The following is a 23,226-nucleotide window of genomic DNA, read 5'->3' as shown; positions in this document are numbered from 1 at the left end:
TTATTGGGCAATGGCCTGAGGTCAGGGGGAGTCCTAAGCATGCTACAACTCATCAATAAAGTCTGCTGCTGTCCCCTTTTAAAGACAAAAAATGAAGCCCACAGATTATACAAGTTGCCCACTTAGCTAACAAGCAGTTGAGCAAAACTGGAACTCAGGTGGTCAGAGGTCAAGACCCACGCAATGACACATGATGCCAAGATATATATAATTCTTATAAAAAGTACTATATATTCTTCTGACAGTTATGGGACATTTGCTTAACGATACAAACAATTATTGTTGACAACAGAAAAATATGGCCCAAATTAACTAATTTTCTACTGTTTTTCTCTGATAAATAGCATTAGGTCAAATTAAGAGATTAGGCATAGTTTATATACTCATATGTACACATAGATATAATATCTGACATCATATTTTACACACGTATGCACACAGGCATGCACTCACACACTACACACTCACATACTACATACTCACATACACACTGTAAAAGAACAAGAGACCATTGGACAGAAATCCAAGGCCATCCTTGAACTTGAGTTGATATTCTTGAGTCTGACTAGGAAATTATTAAGCTGCCAGGCTCTAGTATCATTTTGGGCAGCAATCCTTCCTCCTCCCTTTCAGCCTCTCTGGCCAATGGAGTTTGGTTTTGTCCTATGTAGAGTGATTGCTACCATAACTCTTAACGAATCATTGTAAAAGCATTGGTGAAGAACAGACCTTTTTTCTCCCTCACTTCCTGTGTCTAGAGCCCTCCAATATAAAGCTATGATGCTGGCTAAGAGTCATGATTACAGAGTATAAGTAATAAGAGTGTATGTACAAAGTATGAAAGTGTGGGACTGTGCATGATGAACTCTTTCCCAGAGCTGTCCCCCAGGCCTGCCCACAGACTTCTGCATGGACAGAGTACCACAGGATGCAGTGCTGCACAAAGCATGATGGGACGCAGAGGGTGAGTCAGATCCAGTCTTTGCTGGCAAAATGCGTAAGCAGTGGATAGATAATCTGGCTCTATCCCCAGATGGGCATTGCATATTGACTATATAATTTCTTATTACTAAAACTATTAACAACAAGGTCTTTGATAATTCTTGGATTTTTTAGTTCTCTCTTAAAAGGGAATCTGAAATTTCAACTGAAATAAAGGAAAACCCAACCTAAATTAGATACTTATAGAACTAAAATTAAAAGCAATTAAGATATGCTGTAAACCATTTTCATTTAATAATGGGAAGATAGAGCAAAGAAACTCTCTTTTCTGGTTCCCTGTTGTGTTAAAAACTGTGACATGGACTCATCCTAAATTTTTAATCTCAGTTTAAAGTTGTTAATAAAAATTATCTGAAATAGATTTTTTTAAACACTTACTAAATTTTCACATATCTCTGAGCTCCAGCTTCAGAAGCGAATTTTTGTCTGATATTTGTAGGCTGAATTTGTATTAGTTATCTATTGCTGTGTAACAAATTACCCCAACACTTAGCCGCTGAAAACAACATTTATTATTTCACAGTTTCTGTGGGTCAGGAGTCCAGTCACAGCTTAACTAGAGAGTTTTAGCTTGGAGTTTCCCATAAGGCTACAGTCATCTTAAGTCTTACTACTTCCTAGCTCACTCATGTGAGCAGGCCTCATAAGATCTGCTTCCAAGCTCTGTCACATGGATCTTTCCTCAGGACTGCCTCGTGACATGGCAACAGGCTTCCCCCAGAAGTGAGCAATCCAAGAGAGAGAGCCCAAGATGCAAGCCACAATCTTTTTATAACGTAAAGTTGAAACTGATATCCCAACACTTCTGCCAATACTGTTTCTTAGAAGGGAATCAATAAATCGTGCTCATACTCAAGGGGAAGGGATCACACAAGTGCATGAATACCAGGAGGCGGGGATCATTGAGAACCATTTTAGAGGCTGCCTAATGTGGTTGTGTATCAGAAACTAAACTGAAAGGAATTGGGGAAAAGAACTGGAGAAAAGATACTGAAAATCTCTCTTAACTTTCTGTCTCTCTCTCTCTTTCTTTCACAAACACACACACACAGAGTAAGCATTTGGCTGATCATAGCTGTTAGAAATTAGAATACTTTAGTACTCAGAAGAATTGCAATAAAAAGGCAAAACACTTTCTAGCCTTTTGTTGTTGTTTTGCTTTTAGTAAGCAAACTTTAAACAGATTGTTTATATTATTTTTAAAATGCATGTATTAATATGTAAATATTTTTCTAAAGGCTAGAGTTATGGACTGAATTGTTTCCCCCCCAAAAATTCATATGTTGAAGTCCTAATATCCAGTACTTCAGAAAGGGCCTGTACTTAGAGACAAGGTCTTTAGACAGGCATTTAAGTTAAAATGAGGTCGTTAAGGGAGGCTTTAATCCAATCTGACTGGTGTCCTTTTAAGAAGAGGAAATGTGGACGCAAAGAGAGACACTAGATATGCACGGACATAGAAGAAAGACCACGTGAAGACAAAGGGAGAAGCTGGCCGTCCACAAGCTAGAAAGAGATGCCTCAGAGTGAAATCAACCCTGCCAACACCTTGATCTCAGACTTGTAGCCCCTAGAACTGTGAGAAATGAATTCCTGTTGTTTAAGCCATCCAGTCTGCAATATTTTGCTGTGGCAGCCCTAGAAAACTAGTTCAATTCGTTGTTTTATAACCAAAATCTCTCTGTGTACTCTCCATGTCCCAGTTTCTCATTGGCCTTATATAGAACAAAGTAAAGGTTCTATTTTACTTTGTTTTAGTTACCTCTAGATATAGTTCTAACCGTTATATTTTTAAGATTGTTTGTATTTTTCCAAAGAAACAGATAAATTGAATTTAATCGTTATCTTTCTTTAGTTTTTTTCCTGTTATTCATTTATCATATTTCTTCCTCATTTGTCTTTGCCTCATCTTTACTAAGATAATATTAAACTACCTTTGCAGTGTCTTGATAGCAATACTTGTGGCTTGATAGGAATCTCAGCACTATGGTGATAGCATAAAAAATTCAGAGATGAAGAATATTTCTTGGATCCTTTTGTCATTTTTTATGGGACACCCATTGATAAAATTATACAAACACAATTCATTATCTGCCTTCATTTCTGGACCTAAAAGTTTTGACTTTTCCCGAGAGAATAACACTTAAAGTTTAAATTCTCTTGAATTTCTGTGATTTTTCTATTTCGTGGGATGGACAAATGCTCGGCTTTGGTGTTGAGTGCCAAAGAGTTTTCCAAAGTCATTGTGCACATTACACTCTTCCATTAGTGCTTGAGAGGTCCTATTATTCCATATCCTCACCTACGCTTGCCATTGCTTGTTCATTTTCGCCGTACTGGTGAGTGTGTGTGGCATAGAATTTTCATCTCCCTGATGACCAATTGACATTGAGTAACTTTTCATGGTTTTGGTCATTTGAGAATCCTCCTTTATGAAGTGTCTTTTCAAATTCTACCCCATTTTTCTGAGTGGTTGACTTTATCTTATTGATTTGTAGGAGTTTTTTATATAGTCTTTTGTCGGATACACACATTGCAGGTATCTTATCCTTCTTGGTGGATTTTATTTTTATTATATTAATGTTGTCATTGAGTAGTCAGAGTTTCTTAATTTTAATGTAGCCAAGTTTACCAATTTTTTCTTTTTTGGTTAGTTCTTTTGTACCCTATTTAAGAAAGTATTGCTTATTCCAAGTTCATGAAGATATTACCCAATGTTTTGTTCTAAAAGCTTTATTGTTTACCATTCTCAGTTAATTCTACAACCCATCTGGAAGTAATCTTTGTTTGTGGTGTGAAGCAGGGGTCAAGATAGGAGTAACCAATTGCCATAGCATAATTAATTGAAAAGACCATCCTTTCTGAGCCAGCGCTTTTTGATCATTGGTTATGCTACAGGCACTGTGCAAGTTGATACTTCATTTTATCCTCACAAAATCCCTATAAGATAGGTGTTTCCTCACTTCATAAATGAGAACTTATAATTAGATGAGTTAAATTAATTTCCCAAGTATTCATGGCTAGTAAATTTTGTGAATCTGGGTTTTCAGCTTAGGGCTTTTGCAAAGCCTTCCTTAAAGTAATCGTAAGTCAGTGTCATCCAAAGGTATAATTACATTTTGTTAGTAAAAATCAAGATAGTGAAGGGGTTAGAAACCACTGGGAATGTGAAGGTGAAGAAGAGTTGACCCTAGAAAACAACAGGACCTTGAATAGTGTGTTGCATATAGTAGGACTCAGTAATAATTTACCAAATTGCAAGAGGCATCCACTTTGGAATAACTATAAAGCTTTGTTATTTATACTCCTAGGGCATATATGATTTTTATATACATGATAGTGGTTTCCAAAGCATGGTTCAATAACACCAGCATCATCTGGGAACTAGTTAGAAATACAAATTATTGGGCCTCACCCAAGACCTACTAAATGAGAAATTCTGAAGATGGAACTGGAAAATTGTGTTTTAACAGGTTCTTCAGGTCCACTAAATTTGATAAACACTAGCCCAGGGCCTACACTCTCACCATCCCTACTACAGAGGCTTCCTCTAACCTACCATGCTTGCTCATACCTCCAGGTGGGTGCTTATTGACAGTGCCTCTGCCTGGTTTCCCATCATGATTCCTAGCCTGGCTAATACCTTCTTGGAGATCAGCTCTTCTTCCTTACATATGTGCACACACACACAGATTTAGATCCAGTCCCTCATCACTCTTCTTGTCGTACTACTTTATAATTGTCTGCTTATCTGCATCTGCCACTAGACCATGAGGAGCTTAAGGCAAGGGCCTTTGAATTCCCAGAGTATGGCATAAAGTAGGTGTTCAATATAATTTTTTGAGTAAGTGAATTCTGTTCAATTTTATTCTTGAACGACTGTCATATTGAAAAGGAATTACATAATTTTTGAGTAAATCAATAAATATTTGTAGAACTCTCTTGTGAAAAAGGAATCATAGAAGAACGCACAGTGAATGGCAACTTCACGAAGGCAAGGAACACTGAGATACCTGTCATAATAGGTGTTCAAGAAAAAACTGGAGTCTCCAAGGCCTCTTCAACCTCTTTCCCACCCTTCTAAATTGTGAGCTCCTTGAGGCCAGTGACAACATCCCATTCACTGTGTATCCCCAGTACCCAACAGGGGCTGGTATGGTGCCTAGCACACAATGAATTCACTATAAGTAAATGAATGAACAAGTTACTAATGGCATATGTGGAGTTCTGTTGTTGCTACTCTTTTGTTTGCTTGAATGTTTTTTGCTGGAGAGACAACTACAGTTCCAGATCACCCAGTTGGCCAAGTATGCAAATTCTTAGGAGCACTAGTAAAGCAGAGGGGAAAAAAAGTGAGAGAAGTTTTGCTTTGATAAACTTATCCAGAATTTTGTAATCAGAAATGTTTTAAGAAAAAATTTTAACTACAGTCTGCATATGTGTTCTGTGTTTTGTGGTTTCTTCCTTTTTCTTAATTACAAATGGGTGAAGGAACTAAGGAGTAGGGTACCATAATCTTTTCAGTGTTGGGAGGCTCTGAATTTAGCCCCTGGGCAGAGGCCAGACCATGAAGAGCCTTGTGGGTCTTGTTTACCCCGTGTAGGAGTTTGTGCTTTATCTTAAAGGCAGCTGTAAGCCATTGACTGATGTTAAGGAGGGAAAATAACATAATAGATTTGCTTTTCTAAAGGTCAGTCTGACTGCTGCGTGGAGGATTGATTGGGGAGTGGGAAGGGGAGGATGGAGACTGGAGTGCGGAAGACGGGTTAAAAGAAATGTTGAAACTGATCAAGACAGAATTGATGAGAACTTGAACCGGGGCTATGAGAGGACGGAGGAAAAGAGTGACTGAATTCAACAGATATTTATAAGTTGACTCAACCCACTGAATTTGCTGACAACGATAGGGGGCTTGTCAGAAATTATTAGAGTTAGCCTCAAATTTAATAGTAATAATTAAATTGTCAGGCCTCCGCTTCTTTGGATCTGAAAGGTTATGTAATAGAAGCCTTTGTTAACTACAAAGCACTGAATACACTCCAAGTGGGATAATTACCCACAGAAATCATACCTCCAAGTCCATGTGCCAGAGGCAAGCGCTGAGAGTTTGAAAATGAGTTCATGTTTATTGGTGATCAACAGCAGGATTGCACATGTATTCCTGAACAATGAACTTACTGTTCTTTCTCAAGTGCTCATTACAATGGAAATTAGTAACACTTGAATGATTGATACTGCTCTCCTCTAAACATGCCACTTAGCAAATACTTACTGCAGCTAAGTATGTTAGGAATTCACATGGTGATTGATGCCAGACATGAGTGGCTACTTTTTGTGAATGGGATGAAGGTGAGGACCTCGCCATGAAGAATAGCCTTCATATCCGCCTGGGTTATGAGCAAGATTTTGTTTATAAGTCAGCATTTGGCTGTGAAGGACTTGGTCTGGTTGTACATATTTGTGTTTTGGGCCCTGTATAAAGGAACATTTAGCTTCTTCTTACTGATACTTTATTTTATGGGTTTTTTCAAAACCAAAAGCCTTTATTGAACTTGTAAAATTCAGTCCACAACCAATCCTAATTTCCCAATCCACTTCTAATTTGGGAAACTAGAAGAAAATGATATGTAATATTCCAACTCTGCTATGAGAGTATGTGCAAAAATGAGAAAAAATAGGAGTCTTCTGTAGCCCTAATCCATTTCCATCAACCTCACAGAATTCTCCTTACATATTTAAGGATCCTTTTTATATAGATGACTATAGTTCAACATTTTGAAGAAAGACCAAAGAAGTGAAAAGTAGTCCCTATAATCTTTAAAATCACCTCATTTTTTCCTTTGTGCACTGGAATTTAGACATAGAATATTCTGGCTTCTGTTTTTGGCCATTGGGTTGCTATGAAAGAATTCCATAACCTCTTTCATATCACATATCACTTTGCTCATTTTCTGGTTTTGGTAAAATATTCATTATTAACTGTTATAAATTATAAAATCTTTTTTTCCCAGGAAAAGTGTGGACTTTCTTTTTTAACAGATTTGTATCTGATAGGGCTGCTTGCCTTAGGCAACAGTACTAGTAATTGAATCTGCATGAAGCAGTATAAACCCTAGGAATATTTGGAGGAAGGGAATCTGCTGTATAAAACAGAGTAATGGCAGGTTTATGTAGAAGGGAAAATTCATTGCTCCGAAACCTTCTGACTCCAGCATGTGACTCGTTGAATAACTGAATATTATAGCATGTATTGAATGTTAATTCTGTCAAGATTTCCAGAGTAAAAAATTCCACTAATTCTATATCTCTCTGGCCTCCACGTTATGTTTGGTACATAATAATCATTTCCATTATTATTTTTATTCGTGGATCAATTTTATTATGTAGTTGGATTAAATATTAGCTATTTGTGGTCAGCAAGAATGTTTTGAGAATCTCTTAGACTTCTGGGCAGTGGGGATTATAAAAATTAGTAAGACTTGTCTCTTGCCTTAAAAGAGCTCATAGTCTTGTCTGGAAGAAAGGAGGAGTAAATATGTCACTGTAATAAAGCCTCGTAAGTCTATGGTGGAGGGTTATATAGAAGTACAGAGGAGGAACACCTAAGCTTGACAGGTCAGAGGTGGTCGGGGAACACAGAAGGCTTCCTGGAGGAAGATACACTAAATGGTCTTAGTGGCATCTTGACAAATGTGGGGATATAGCCTGGAAATGGTGAAAATAGATGCAACTTCTTTCAAAGTCATTGGGCAATATACGTCGTCATAAAAAAATGTTTAGACCTAAAATTTCCCGTCTTTGAATCTTTGGTTTAAAAAAAACTGAAATACAGAAAAAATGTATATTTAAAAATATTAATTACATAGTTATTTGTAGTAACAATTTTGAAACCTACAATAGAGGGATTTTTAAGGAATTGTGATTTATCTACTCAAACGACTGTAGAGCAGACACTCATGATTTTTTGCTAAGAATTTATCACAACATTCGGTGGTTTATTCTACAAATAATAGTTGAGCAGTCCATGCCAGCCACTGATCTAGGGTCTTTGTACTCATAGTCAATAGACATGGTTCCTATTGAAGGAGCTCATGGTAAAATGGGGAATATTGATGATTCAATTAACTTAGGAGAAAAAGAGAGATGGACTCCAGTGGTGACCTAAGCATGTTATTAGAATGCAGCTCATGTAAATCAAATTAGCAGGACATGTTAAGCTACCAAAAGGAGATGGTACAGGACTTGAGTTTTGAATGATAAGAAGAGAGAAAGGGAATGGAAACATAGAAAATTGCTTATTTTATAATGTTATCTGGGAAATAAAAGCAGACTATAACATTAGATATGCAGTTTGACCATAACTGTTTGACCATAACTATATAAAACCAGCCAACCAAAAAAATACATGCATGGGAAAAAAAGAGAGCAAAGAAATAAAGCATTGATAGTGGTTGTCTGAGGATGGTGGTGCTATGAGTGATATTTTCCTCACTTCTGTTTTTTGATCTTTCCCAAATATTCTATTATGATCATACTGCTTTTTGTTTTGTTCTGTTTTTATTTTTATATTTTATTTTATTTTATTTTTTTGCTGAGAAAGATTTGCCCTGAGCTAACATCTGTTGCCAGTCTTCCACTTGTTTTTTTCTTTGGCTTGAGGAAGATTCGGCCTGAATTAACATCTGTGCCAATCTTCCTCTGTTTTGTATGTGGGCTGCCACCACAGCATGGCCCCCGATAAGTGGTGTAGGTCTTCACTCAGGAACTGAACCTGAGGCACCGAAGCAGAGCATGCTGAACTTAACCACTAGGCCACAGGGCTCGCCCTGAACATATTGCTTTTATAATGAAAGAAATGGATGCAAGAGGTTGTCAGCAAGAGAATAAAAGGCACAAAGTGTTTACATTTTATAGGGGAACTATTCATGGTCAAATTCTCACAACAAAACAGGATGGGCACATTTCCAGAATGTAATAGCACAGGATAACATTCTCAAGGATAAAAGACCCTTCTGTTCCCCTGACATACTGGCCCTAATTCTAAAAAAAAAAAAAAAAAAAAAAAACAGATAGAGGCTGTGTCACCTAAGTCACCTAGAAAATTCTTACTGCCTGCTAAAGTCATGACTCTCTCTTGGATTCCTCCCTTTGTAGAAAACCCACTCTACTTAGCACTGAGCTAGGCACTGAATCTGTCACTTCCAATGCATTAGTGCCTTAAATTTACATAACACTTTGGAATTTATGAGGCACTTTCACGAAGTTTTCATTTTTATTGTCTCCACAGCCTTGGGAGGTAGGTAGGACCGATAATATTTTTCTCATTTTACAGTTGAAGAAAGTAAGTCTTAGATGAAGTTTCTTGCCTCCAGTTACAAGACTGGTAAGTGTCGGAAGCAACACTGGAACCCAGATTTCTTTCTGAACAGAGTGTTTGTTCTTCCACGTCACAAATTCCAAGTGATCGGTACTTCTCTCTTCAACTAACAACACCAGACCAACAGTTGTGAGGGCAGACGAGGTGGTTATTTTTAATTTATGTGGGCTCCAGTGTCTAGGGGAGTTCTAGCACTCAAACAGATGTTCCATACATTTTTCTTGGGGCAAACAACAAAAGAATTGTTAATACTCTGATTTAGTACTTAATAAACATGCAGGTCCTAAATAAATCATCTATATAGATGTCATCATTGTCTTTAAGGTATCTATCTAAAGTGCAAAAAAGCAAAATAATTATATTAACACAAAAATCAGAAAAAGGGGGAAGAAAGAGATTAGTGAGAAAGAATGAAAAGGAAATCTTTGAGACAAAGGGATTCCTAATTAAATAAAGTAGAATAATTTATTATGAATTTCTGTTTACTACAAGAAAAGTAAATCGATTCCACATTAAATATCATTTTTAATTGAAAAAAGAAAGCAAGCATAGGAGAAGAGAATGTCTTTGAGAATCATCAAAGCACGTATTTCTTACACAGGCACACACCTGCTCTCCTTCTGCCTGCATCTGAAAGGGGCTCATTTAGCATTCACTGACGGGAGGAGAGTGTTTCTGCACTCCTGCTGAGCTCGTGAAGTTTTTTTAAAACTTATTAAGGTGGCACATGTAATCATGCCCTAGTGGCTTCAGCTATATATGCCCTTTGAAAAATTTCTAATGACCTCTTGGACACCCTGCATATAAATGTCACCACTTGGAATAAGAGTCGGACTTTTTGCTCATCAGAATGTTCTCTGTTTGGCTTCAGTGTAATATTATCCCCGATCTAATGAAAGCAAATGGATCTCAGTAACTCCCTCCTAAATAATACTGCATATTCTTTTTCTGTTATATGTATGGTGTTGGTACAAAGCTTAGCACTACACACAGGAACAATTCTACTGATGGGTAAGGAAAGAAAATTAAATTGTTATCTGTGTAGCCCTAGACCTTTTAGATTATTTTCAAAAGTCATCACAGCAACAATGATTTCCCCCATATTACTTTTGACTAGCATTGCAGACTTGGCTTTCTACATATATGGGAGGCATCTTTAAATCCATTTTACTTTTTTATTTTTTGCAGATGACCTTTGGAAATGATTTCCAATAACTGCAGCCGACTTTAAGCTCAAGGCTTGGTAGTGAAAGGTCACTCTACATTTAGACTAAATGCGGATAGATTTGTACTCCCTGCAGCAGGCTATTGCTTTAGGACCCACTATTGTATTTGACCCAATCTTCTTTCTAACCCAAGCATTTAGACAGCTTCCATCTGGGTTTTGTTTAAACTGCTTTTTTTAACTTCAGTACAAATTAAATGGCTTTCTATATTAGCAAGTAACATATTTTCTTATGAGATGCACATTTTCCTTAGAAATTTAAGAAAATATAATGGGATATGCATGTTGGACTTCTCGTAAGATGATTCCGTGACTTTACACAGGATGCTTCTGGTCCGTGCTAGCACTTCACACATTGAAAGGGTCTGGAGAGCATGCTCCGAGGCATATGAGAGTCCCAGGTCCCTCGTCTTCCTCTCATTCTTCCCTTCAAATAGGACTGTTCCTTATAAAAGTGAGGGGAAGGAATAAAGCCTCTAATCCAGGCAGCTGTGAAGAAACCCTTCATGGGGCCGCATGACAGAGAATGCAAGGAGATGGATTTTTTTCCCTCTTCTAAACTGAGAAGCAATGCCCACTTCTGCCCCCAGCTTCCTTCCCAGCCCCGGTCCTGCTGGTTTCCCATTTGAGCTTTATGTGGATTCTGTACCTGTGCCTGCCACGCCATGCGGCCTCCATAAATGAGTCACAGGGGTGCTTTTCTTGTCCTACGAGAGTCCATTCATGGTGGAGAAGGACTTCAAAAACATCAATCTCAATTCAGCTTCAGAAATCTCAGTCTCCTCTCCATGTCTGAGCAGGCTCTAGGAATGCTGGCTGTCAGTGTCTAGGGAGGGAACACGCCCCTAACCTCTGCCCTCCTGGATCCTTACCTCAGCCCTGCCCAGCTGGAAAGCAAGGTTGCTTCCTCTTGCTTGTGGGGATCTGGAAAGGACTCTGGACTGGGTGTCAGGAGACCTGGGTTCTGCCATTTACCAGTTAGTTATGTGACTTGGGGCTAAATCTCTTGTCCTTCATGCTGGATCTTTGATCTGAACAGAATGAGTTAATAGAATTAATTTCAATTAATTAATTAATTAATTCAATGAAGCAATGTCCAGCCTTGACCACACCTCCTTTTTCTAAATGAGTATCTTTGATCAGATTCCCCAGGGAGAGAGTCAGGTTACTGCAGCTCTATCTGATTCTGATTACAAAGAAGGTGCCTGGATGTTCAGTCTGCCCTAAGAATGCACTGATATAAAATGATTTCTTATATTCGTATGGCATGTAAAAAATTCTAAGTTGCTTTCACTTATCCCACTTACAGTAGCTCATTTAACCCTGCTGATTAGCATAGATTTGGGGTACAGTGTCAGAACCCCTTCAAGTCTGCTGTGCTGCTAACAGGTACCCTTCAGAGGATTGCTCCAGGCACAGGGTGCTCTTCTAAGCTAGTGGAGGGTACCCCCTGCTGACTGGCTAATGATAGAGATGTGTAGGAATACGAAAGTCCAACTCCTTTGCCTCGAGGTGGAATAAATTCTGAGATGTGATTTACCCTCCATAGCACCCCTCCCTCAAGAATCAGGCTGAGTCTGGCATCTGGAATCATCCATATTTGGCTCCTTCCTCCTCCTCATCCTGCTCCCCTATCCCTTACTGGCTTCTCCTGGAAGCCTGTCCTTACTGCATAACTTGCCCCTGAAACCTTGGCTCAGGAGAACCTGATCTAATAAAACAGTAGCTTTAAGTGACACATTAAGGTTGACAGGGCACAGTAGGTATATTATCAAAAGACCCCTGTTGGCAGCTCTGCCTCTTAGCTCTGCAGCCTGGAGCAAGTTACCCAGAGCTTAGAGCCTCTCTTCTCATTTATAAATGCTCTGCCTACTGATGAGTTGTTGGGAGGGTCAGATGAGATCGTGGATTTTGGAAGCATTTGAAAGCTGCCAAACACCATACAAACATAAGGAAACTGATTTTTTTCACCTAACACAAAACTTTATCCTAATACTAAAATCACTAATAAGTTTTCAGTGGAAACCAACTAACAGCAGTTTTAAGATTCAGAAAACGTACTTCATATCTTAGTCTCCTCCCACCTCTTCCTTCCTCATACTCCTCATGCTTCTCTCATCTAAATGTTTCCTGTTCTTTTACTTAGCCCAGCAGTGTCCCACATAGTCACTAAAGAAAGCGGAAAGTGCAGCATTTGCTTCTGTGTCTCAGTGACTTACTGTCCTCACCTAGCTAAAGAAATTTGCCATGCCTACTAATGCCTACCAGCATCCACTACCCATTCCTGAACCAGGATTTTCATGTTATTAGTCCCTTATTTCTGTCATTTCAAAATGTATTGGGTTTTAAAACTTTTAAAAGGAAATAGACATCTCCTTGAGTTGTCATATATCATAGATCAAATCTTATGCTTCAGGTTTTATAATGTTGTCATAAATTGATGGAACATGCCAAAATAGCGTTAATAGAATGTGTGACCCAGATGGTGGCTTGACTAGAAACATCTCAATGTATCTGAAAGATCATGACATGTGTCCAAAGTTTTTTCCATGAAGGCCCTACCAGATTCATGATAAGATTTTATTTTTAACAAGGATCTAATTAGAGAGCTCAGCATGAGAGAGTTAGAAGACATGAGTAGTCCATACAGTTTGGTACAAAAAGTATTTGTCAAACTTAGGCACCAGGGATAAAAGAAAGAATAGTACATAGTCCCTGGTGGAGGAAACATACAAAAACAGATCATTAAAAGAGACTATGATAAGTGCCCAGCACACTCAGAAGGATGGTATCCAGTCTGGGGTTCACAAAACACCTCACCGTCTAAAGCATCCCCTCTCAAGTCTTTATGAGATACTTGATAATCTCTTTAATTTCCCCTGGGACCTTTTATCCACTGACTTGCATCTTTGCTTCACTGATTCCAACTTATCCTTCAGTACTCTTCATTCATTTGTTCTTGCACACATTTGTCAGGCAGTGAATTCTGCCAGGGCTGATCTAGACACTGGAAATTCCACTTAGAACAAGACAGACCCAGTCCCAGCTATCTGATCGTGAAGCTTACATTGTAGTGGTCAGAAATAGCCAATTAACAAGGAATTAAATGAGCAATAAAATTTCAGATTGTTTTAAGAGCCGGGAAGGAAATACACAGAGGAATCATACCAAAAATAACCAAGAGAAGCCTCTTTAAGCTACCTGGTCAACGAAGCCCTCTCTAACGTGAGGCATTTGAGCTGAGACACAAAAAAGAGAGAGTGTTCTCATGAAGGGAATGTCCAGCAAGGCTGGGAAGAACTTGGGGAAATCAAGTGCCTAAAAGGAGGCCAGTGTACCTGGAGTTCATGTACAAAGAGCAGGGTGTCAAAGGACAAAGCTAGAGGAAGGCAGAGGCCATCGTGGGGGCCGTGGGAAGAAACTAGATTTCATTCTCAGTGTCATGCAGCGTTTGAAAACTAAAACCACATTTTGAAACACCCTTCTGAAAGGAAATCTGAAATCAGAGCCCATGGCAAGGAAAAATGCCATCAGGCTGTGTGAGCCGGAGCCGTCGTCAGCTCACCCAGATTACTGCAGCAGCCGCTCACCCTTCAAGAGTTCATTCTTAACTCAGGTCCTTCCCAAAGTTAAGTGAAATCATGTTGTTTTCCTGCTCAAAACCCTCCCTTGGCTCCCTGCGTCATTCAGAGTAAAAGCCAGAATCCTTACGGTGGCCTCCAAGGCCCCACACGGTCTGGCCTCAGCTCCTAGGTCCTGGCTCGTCCCCATCTGCCCCAGCCACGTTAGCTTCCTTGCTGTTCCTCAGACACATGGAGATGCTCTCACTTTAAAGCTCCCTGCTGCTTCTTCTGCCTAGAACCCCCTTTCCTCGATAACTGACTCTTTCACCTCCTCCAAGTCCTCGTTCAATGATGCTGCCTTGATGGACACCCCAGTTTACACTGCACCCCTACTGTCATTTCCACCACAGCCCTGATACTCCCAGCCCCTTGTCTTACTCTTTTTCTTTTTCCATAACACTTATGGTCTTCTAACAGATTCTTTAGTTTACTTATCTATTCTATCTATGACTTATTGTCTACCTCCCCCTCTAGGATAAGCTCCAGAAGGCAGAAATCTTTGTTGGTGGGCAGCCATGGGAGCCATCCACTGACATTCAACTCTATCTCTTTCCAAGTCTAGTGTAGGGGTCTGGTTCCCTTATGCTCAAGTGTAGATGAGGCTGTGTGACGTTTTTGGCCAATAGAAGGTGAACAGACAGCACATGTACCACGTCTGGGCAGAGTTTTCATGGCCAGCACACTCTCTGCCACATTCTCCTCTCCCTCTGACATAGCATCCACACCTTTCAAGATGGAGGCCATTGGGATCAGTCCCTGGGTGAGTAATTTGAGCAAAATCTCCCTGGCAGCCGTCAAAGACTATATAGCATGACCAAGAAATAAACCTTTCATTTTAAGCACTGTGACTTGGCAGTCTTTTGCTATCACAGCATCCCCTGGCCTAACCTAAGTCTCATTTTTTCAGTGATATGTCACAGGGATGTAGAGCAAAGCCTAGAGCATGGCAAAAGCTCAATAAGTGTTTGTTGAGTGAATCTCTCTGTCTTTATTCTTAAGTTTTTATATGGCATGTTTTAAACTTAAACATACTAAAGTTTTCACTACCATCTGGATACAGGTTTTCTTTCATAAAGTATCCTATAACCAACCCAGTCAGCAATTGACATTAAGTACCTACTGAATGAGCTATGTCTTTCTTCGGGTCTCAGAGGAGTAAGCCACTGTATCTGCCTTGATGTAGTTTTCACTCTAGTTGCCGAAACAGAACACATATACAAAATCAGGTGTACCACTGTGCAGTGGTGGGTGTCGCATCCTAAAGTTATCCTAATTAAAATTATCCTGAGAATTTTGAGATGGGAGCAACCACTGAGGGCGAGGCTTGTTAGAGAGGGGTTGGAAGGCTACCAGAGCTGGGCGTTAAGGATTTAGACAAGCAGAAATAGAGCTAGGGTGAGAGCACTCCTGCCTGGAGAGACAGCATCAATCACACCCAAGCAGGAAGGGATTTTGAAATGGTAGAAGGTAGTGTATATCACTCTGGTTAGAGGCCAGATTGTAAAGCTAGACTTCCTCAATTGAAATCCTGGCTCTCTATGTGCTGGCTCTGTGACCTTAGACAAGTCAGTTAACTTCTCTGCACTTCTGCCTCCTCATTTGTAAAATGACGGTCATTATAGTACCTCCCTCAGAGGGTTGTGAGGATTAAATGAATCAATGCATACAGTGTTTAGAATCATACCTGGCAGAGAGTAAGGGTTGCTTTGGAAAGAAGACTTGAGAATTGTGCAGACCTCAGATTTTGCAGGATCCTGACTTTGAGAAGAAGTCTATTGTTTCATTCTGTAGGCAAAAATGTTTTCCACCAGCAGCTCAAAGGTTTTTATCAGAAAGCTGTAGAAGGTTAATATCACAGGGTGAGTAGGGGCTGAAAAGTGGAGGCAGAGAAACTGGTCTAGGGGCAAATGTGATAATCTCATTTGGGAAGATGAAGGCACGTGCCACAGCGATGGCCACGGCAAGAAAGAGATGGATGGTGAAGATGTCCTAGAGAAGCTGCTCTAGACCTGCTAACGGGCAGGCACAGAAAGAAAAGAAAGAAGGAAGTGACTCAAAGGTCTCAGGGTCTAGATGTCTTAGAGATAGAATGGTAACACCAACCAAAATGGTGAACACCAGAGGGGAACAGACTTTAATGGAAAGATGGAAAATTCTATTTTAGACACTGAACTATCAAGATCAAGCTATTTAGAAGGAAATTAGATATGATAAACTGAAGCTTAACTAACTTAGGGCTATGCTCAAATGTCACTCAGAAAACCTGCCCCAACTAGCTTATCTAAAATATCTCCCTCCTCCCCTCACTCTCTATCTCATCCCCGTTTATTTTCTTCCTTCCACTTCATGGTGCAATATTGCATTATCTATTTGTGGATTTGCTTGTTGACTGTTTCCCTCCCCCCTTTCTATAATGTAAGCTCAGTAAGAACAGGACCTTTTTGTTCTTATCTATTGCCCTATCCTCAGAGCCTAGGATAGTGCCTGGCTCTGTAGTCTTTCAGAAACTATTTTGTGAAATAAAAACATATTTATCGGGGCCAGCCCCAGGGCCTAGTGGTTAAGTTCAGCACGCTCTGCTTCAGCAGCCTGGGATTGGTTCCCAGGCACAGACCTCCACCACTCATCAGTGGCCATGCTGTGGCAGTGACCCACCTACAAAACAGAGGAAGATTGGCACAGATGTTAGCTCAGGGCGAAAAAACCCAAAAAGCAAAAAAAGATATTTATCTGTGAGCACAATTGTCAAATATATGCTAACAACCAGAGGTCACCTTCAGCCTGTGTAGAGGCTTCCACCCTTATATTATTTGAAAATTAACAGGGAAAAAAAAAAAAGAGGAATGAAAAAGGAGGACTAGATAGTCAAGCATTAAAACATAAAGCTGCATAAATTCAAATAGACGGAGCAGAGTTGAGAGGCAGCCTGAATGTAGGTGGATATTTTGTGTGAGTGAAGGTGGCATTTCATCAGTGGAGGAAAGATGTATTTTTTAATCGATGAGTTTGGGCAAAACTGGCTAGCCATCTAGAAGAAAACTATATCTTGGCTCTTTCCTCAAGCATTGCCCCAAAATAAATTTAAAAATTTTAAGTATAAGATAAGAAATCAGCCAAAAATAATAAATCATAAAAGTACTAGAAGAAAATAGCTGATTTTTTAAAACAACCATAGATTAGGAAAAATGTCTCTAAGAATGACATGAAATGCATGCACCACAGTAGAACATTTAATAAACTTATTTCACAAATAGTAAAAATACCTACACAAAAAATATTTTCCATGATTCAAGTCGAAAAACAGTGAAGAGGTAAAAATGCTTCAGAATTTGGCACACAAACGTCTAATTTCTTTTTTTTTAAAGATTAGTTTTTCTCAACACCTAACTTTTGTTTTTCTGCTTTTTTCTCCCCAAATCCCCCCAGTACGTAGTTGTATATATTAGTTGTGGGTCCTTCTAGTTGTGGCTCTAATTTCTTTAAAGTGTAGTAAACTATTATAAATAAAAAGTAGATTGTGGAAAATGGACAATAGCAGAAAAAATAATCACAAATTATCAGTAAATGTGAAAGAATCAACCTCACTCATAATTTTTAAAATTCCAGTTAAAACCATGAGATAGCAATGGAAATGATTTCAAAGCTTGATAATGCTAAAGGCTAGAGAATGTAGTAAAAACATACTCTCACACATTGTTGGTAGAATTAGTGGACATTGATTCTGTCCAAAACATCCGTAAGACATTTGGTCCATGCCAAACTGTCCTGAATAGTTGGTCCTGTCCAAAATGTCCATAAGAGATTTGGTCCATAAGACATTTGGTCCATACCAAAAGGTCTTTAACATTTGGTCCTGTCCAAAAACCAGTCCGTGAACAAATTTGGTCTATGCCAAATGGTTTTGGACAGGAGCAAATATAGAGGACCTTTTGGCATGGACCCAATGTCTCCATAGATGTTTTGGGCATGACCAAATATGACCTGATATCAAGGACCTTTTGGCATGGACCCAGTGTCTGGTGAATGTTTTGGACTGGACCAAATGTCTTATGGACGTTTTGAACAGGACTAAATGCCCTGCAAGGGTTGGAGGGAATGTAAATTTGTATAACCTTTTTTTCGGTCATTTGGCAAGGACAACCAAAATTTTAAATTTACCCACCCTTTGGCCAAGGAATTCTAGCTTTGAGAATTTAACCTACAGAATATACTTTTATGAGTACCAAAGGAAAAAGAAAGTTCATTGACAAATTGCTTGTAATTAAGACATTTCTAAACACATACAATAGCTAACTGCTAAAACGAGACAGGACTTCTATTCAGTAGAATACGATGCAGTGATGGGGTATATCTATATGAACTGACAGGGAGATGTTTGCAATATACTGTAAAATGAAAGACAAAACAAGAGTAGCTAAACAAAACATATTGCTTGGTCCCATTTGTGTTAAAAGCAAAAAGACAAATGTAAAAGTCTTTGTGTATGCAACAAAAACTATAGAGAATGCTATATAGAAACTTCAGAATACTATACAAGAATATGTTAACTGTGGCTGCCCATGGGGAGTCAGACGGGGGTGAGGTGACACTTAGTTTTCATGTTATACTTCCACAATATTGGAAATATTTTCACAATGAATATGACTACTTTTAGAATTTCATAAAAGAAAGAAAAAGCCCCCAATATTTAGGTCACGCTATCCTTTTGACCTATCCCCCCAAAAAGTGTATAGTAGTGTTTGCTTGATTATTCCTAAGAATAGAATTATGTGAATCCTCAGGCTAGCACAAAGCATCTGCCGACTGAAAGATTAGGAGGTTATGTAGATTTCCAGGATCCTTTGTGCTTCTGCAGGAACTTCTGTAAATCTTTATTAGAGAGGAACAATTAAAGTCTTGTTTTAGTGCCCATCAAAGGACGAATAGATAATGAAGATGTGGTATATATATAGGCAATGAAATGCTACTCAGCCATAAAAAAGATGAAATTTTGCCAGTTTTGACATGGATGGACCTTGAGGGTATTATGCTAAACAAACTAAGTCAGAGGGAGAAAGTCGAATATCATATGATCTCACTCATAAATGCAAGATAAAAACAACAACAACAAACAAACAGACACAGAGATTAGTTGGTGGTTATGAGAGAGGTTGGGGGAGGGAGAAGGGAGAAAGAGGTGACCATGCACATGTATATGGCAATGGACGGTAATTAGTCTTTGGGTGGTGAGCAGGATGTAATCTTCACAGAAATCAAAATATACTGATATACACCTGAAATTTGTGTAATGTTATAAACCAGTTACCTCAATAAAAAAAAATAAAACAATAAATAAATAAAAATGAAGTCTTGTTTTCATATCACTCGTAATCACCAAACGTTAGCCAAGGAGAACGGAAAATGCTAAAATGATTTGTGTGCCTCAGATAGCCAAGTATCCTTCACTTGTTCAGCTGATACCAACTCAGGATCCTTTCCAACATTGCCAAGGGAACTAGCAAGTGATGAGACAACTGAGACGATGATGCCATAACAGGAAGATCTGTGCTTAATTCATTGCAAGACTGAAGAGTTATAAACAACTATGTATGTGTATGTGTGTATGCCCATGTATGTGTGTGCAAGTGAATGTATGTGTGTCAGGGAGAGCAATTCTCAGCATTTCAGCAAGGATTTGGTTTAAGTCAAGAAGTACTATATCCAATATTTATATTCTTGCCTTGTTTCAAAAGAATTTAAGGCAGGGAAATGAAATTTTTTAAATCTCCAAAGTACTAGATTACTATTCTTACAACTTAAAATGAATGTATATTTCTGTTTTAGAGTGAAAGACAACAAGAACTAATTTTTCAAGGCTTTGACTTACTTTTGCCATGCCTGATCTTTTCCAAGAATTTAGAAGAGATTTCTTTAGAAAAAAATGAAAGTGTCTTGGGGCTGGCCCCATGGCCGAGTGGTTAGGTTTGCGTGCTCCACTGCAGGCGGCCCGGTGTTTCGTTGGTTCGAATCCTGGGTGCCGATGTGGCACTGCTCATCAAACCACACTGAGGCAGCGTCCCACATGCCACAACTAGAAGGACCCACAACAAAGAATATACATCTATGTACTGGGGGGCTTTGGGGAGAAAAAGGAAAAAAAATAAAATCTTTAAAAAAAAATGAAAGTATCTTATCAATTATAGGTTTTCTGTGATGTTTTTTACAATAGCTATCATAGAAATCCGTTTTTATAAAGTATTTCACCTTTGAAACTTACCAACAAGAATCTTGTTAAAAATTATTAACAATATTGAATTTTCCTAACTTACACTTCCCACCCCAAATGATCAGTAGAGTCTATCAATTGGGAATGCCAGAGACTTTAGAAAGAAACAGAACAATTAGTTGAGAAGAATAAAAACAGTATTATAAATAAACTATATATTTTTGCTAAACCACATAACATTAGGCATACAAACTGAGTTAGATCATACACAGGTTTGTTCTGTTCTAATTGCCAGTCTCCTCCCACTGGGTGGTAGAGTCAGGATTCCAGAGGGATTTTTTTCCTCACATCCACTTCTTCAATATCCTTTCTTGTCCCACTATGAGTAGGACAAGAGTCTCTCACTAGCCCTACCAGTTGGCCACTAGACTTTCTGATCCCCGTGAATTTATTCAACATCTGATGGCACTGATATAAGAGCTTGTTCCTGGTAACTCTCCAGGTACTTTTCACTGTTGTTGCAGGAGCAAAGAGAAGAGTCAACATGTATTAAGCTCTTCTAGGCACTTGACACACATCATTCATTTCATCTTCACAGCAACGCCATGAAATCACTTCTGTTTTTATCCACATCTCTCTAATTTGCAATCCGTGGCTTAGAGATGTCAAATAACTGCCCGAGGTTGCACAGCTAAGGAGTGGCAGTGCTCAGACTAGAACTCCGGTCTGTGGGTGCCAAAGTCCATGCTACAGGCCAGGGTCAAAGTAAAGGGCAAGCCAGATGGCCTGCTGCCGGGGGTGCCAATCTATAAAAAGCACAGAACATTACTGGAGTCAATGAGTAATGTGTTGTCAGTTCACTCAGGTTTCCACACACAAATCTTCACATAGTTATAAACTGGTTGCACTCCCACCAAAACAGACTGCTCTTGCAAGTGGAAATAACACTCCCTGGGCACCGGTATGTCTTACCTCAGATGAGTATTTTTTTTTTTTTTTTTAAAGATTTTATTTTTTCCTTTTTCTCCCCAAAGCCCCCCGGTACATAGTTGTGTATTCTTCGTTGTGGGTTCCTCTAGTTGTGGCATGTGGGACGCTGCCTCAGCGTGGTCTGACGAGCAGTGCCATGTCCGCGCCCAGGATTCGAACCGATGAAACACTGGGCCGCCTGCAGCGGAGCGCGCGAACTTAACCACTCGGCCACGGGGCCAGCCCCCCTCAGATGAGTATTTTTGTGAAACACATGGCAAGTTGCACACTGCAGCTTCAGGCCCTGACCCACCAACCAGGTGACACTCACCTGAGGTTCACAGTCCAGTCACAGCCAGCTAAAATTCTAAACCCAAATAATGCCTGGCCCAGTGCTGTTAATTGGGAGTGATTCCTCGTATCGTTGTTTTGTTTTGTTTTTTATTGAGGTCACATGGGTTTATAACACTGTGTAAATTTCAGGTGTACATTACTATATTTCAGCTTCTATATAGATTGCATCTTGTTCACCACCAATAGTCTACCTTCCATCCGTCACTGTACATGTGCCCCTTTACCCCTTTTGCCCTTCCCCCACCCCCCTCGTATTAGGTTTTACATTGTTTTAATAAGCTTCCCAAGAAGTTGTTGACTTTGCACAACTGCAAGTAATAAGAGGAAGCAACAGATCACTATCCTAAACATGAAAAAGGAGGTATGTCTGTTATTTTCTAGACTAAAGCTCCCTGGCCTTACCTCGGACCTCTAGGGAGAAAGACCTCCCATATTACACCTTTCCCTGTGCATTGGTTTGTGGTGTGCCCTCTTTCTCATCGTGGTTGCCTTGTGCTCCTTCCTTGAGCTATCCTGTTAAATACAGCATCAAGCCTGCACATTTCCTTTGGCCTTGTTCTGAAAGGGCACCGCTCAAAACTTCTCCTTCTCCAAGTCAGAGCTTTCCATCCTTTCCCACATAACTGCACACAGAGAAAAGGGTGTTACTGGTGAGGAGTACACATTTGTGCTATAAGCACACAAGACTGCTGGAAGTGGGAAGGCGAAGGGCCCAGAGACCTGGGCCACCCAGGACCTGGGAGCCGGGGCTCAGTATCTCGGCACAACTATTTGCTCTTCCCAGTGCCCTGCCTGAGAAGCTCTGCCATAAGGAACACTAGATTTTCCATTACTGTAATCTGGGCCTACCTTTGATTTTCTCACTTATTGCAAATGCATCCGGAAAAATAAAACAGCACATATAAGTACTGTGCACTAAATGGGAAAAAGAAATTTGAAGTCTAAAATGATCATATCTGTTTCTGGAGGAAAAAAAATGCCTTCTCACCTCTCCCTGCACTTGCATGAATACATAATTGTCCTTTGCTGAGACGCCAACCACACAACCCTCCCAGCCCTCTGCCTAAGACAGGTGCAAACAGACCGGAACGGACCGAAGCAGAGGCAGCCTGTCCTCATCTGGGCTCCAGCCTGGTAGCCAGATGGGTGGTTGAGAACCACCATACACTTTAGGTAACCAATATCCTGTTAAGGTGGTTAACTGAAACATGTAAGGCAAGAGCTGCCTCTGAGTAAATCCATAAATTATTGCACTCATTTCTTAGTGGCCAAGGTCAGTGTGAGCAGCGGAATAAAGTACATGATCTGAATTTCGATTTGGTCTTCAATTTTTAAAAAGCCCTAGATCTTGAGTAAATGTCATCAAACTTGTGTTAGCGACATCAAGATCTCAGTTCTGCTTCTAGTTTCTTATGTTAATGAAATTTATGGTTTCTCTCAAATTTATCTAAAATTTTCTTCTTATAAAACT

The 23,226-nt window shown here is 39.5% G+C and overlaps 1 protein-coding gene and 1 long non-coding RNA gene across 9 annotated transcripts in view; one reads left to right on the top strand and one right to left on the bottom strand.

Moving 5' to 3' along the window:
* The window catches only part of CHST9 (carbohydrate sulfotransferase 9), a 250,381-nt gene that overhangs the window by 170,006 nt on the left and 57,149 nt on the right, over nt 1-23,226 (top strand). The gene's annotated exons all lie outside the window — the stretch shown is intronic.
* Nucleotides 1-23,226, bottom strand: part of LOC106780943 (uncharacterized) — a 70,635-nt gene that overhangs the window by 3,593 nt on the left and 43,816 nt on the right. The window lies entirely within an intron of this gene.

Source organism: Equus caballus, chromosome 8 (assembly GCF_041296265.1).
Source record: "Equus caballus isolate H_3958 breed thoroughbred chromosome 8, TB-T2T, whole genome shotgun sequence".
Taxonomy (NCBI): domain Eukaryota; kingdom Metazoa; phylum Chordata; class Mammalia; order Perissodactyla; family Equidae; genus Equus; species Equus caballus.
The sequence above is the reverse complement of the archived record's forward strand: the minus strand, read 5'-3'. Positions and strand labels throughout refer to the sequence as shown.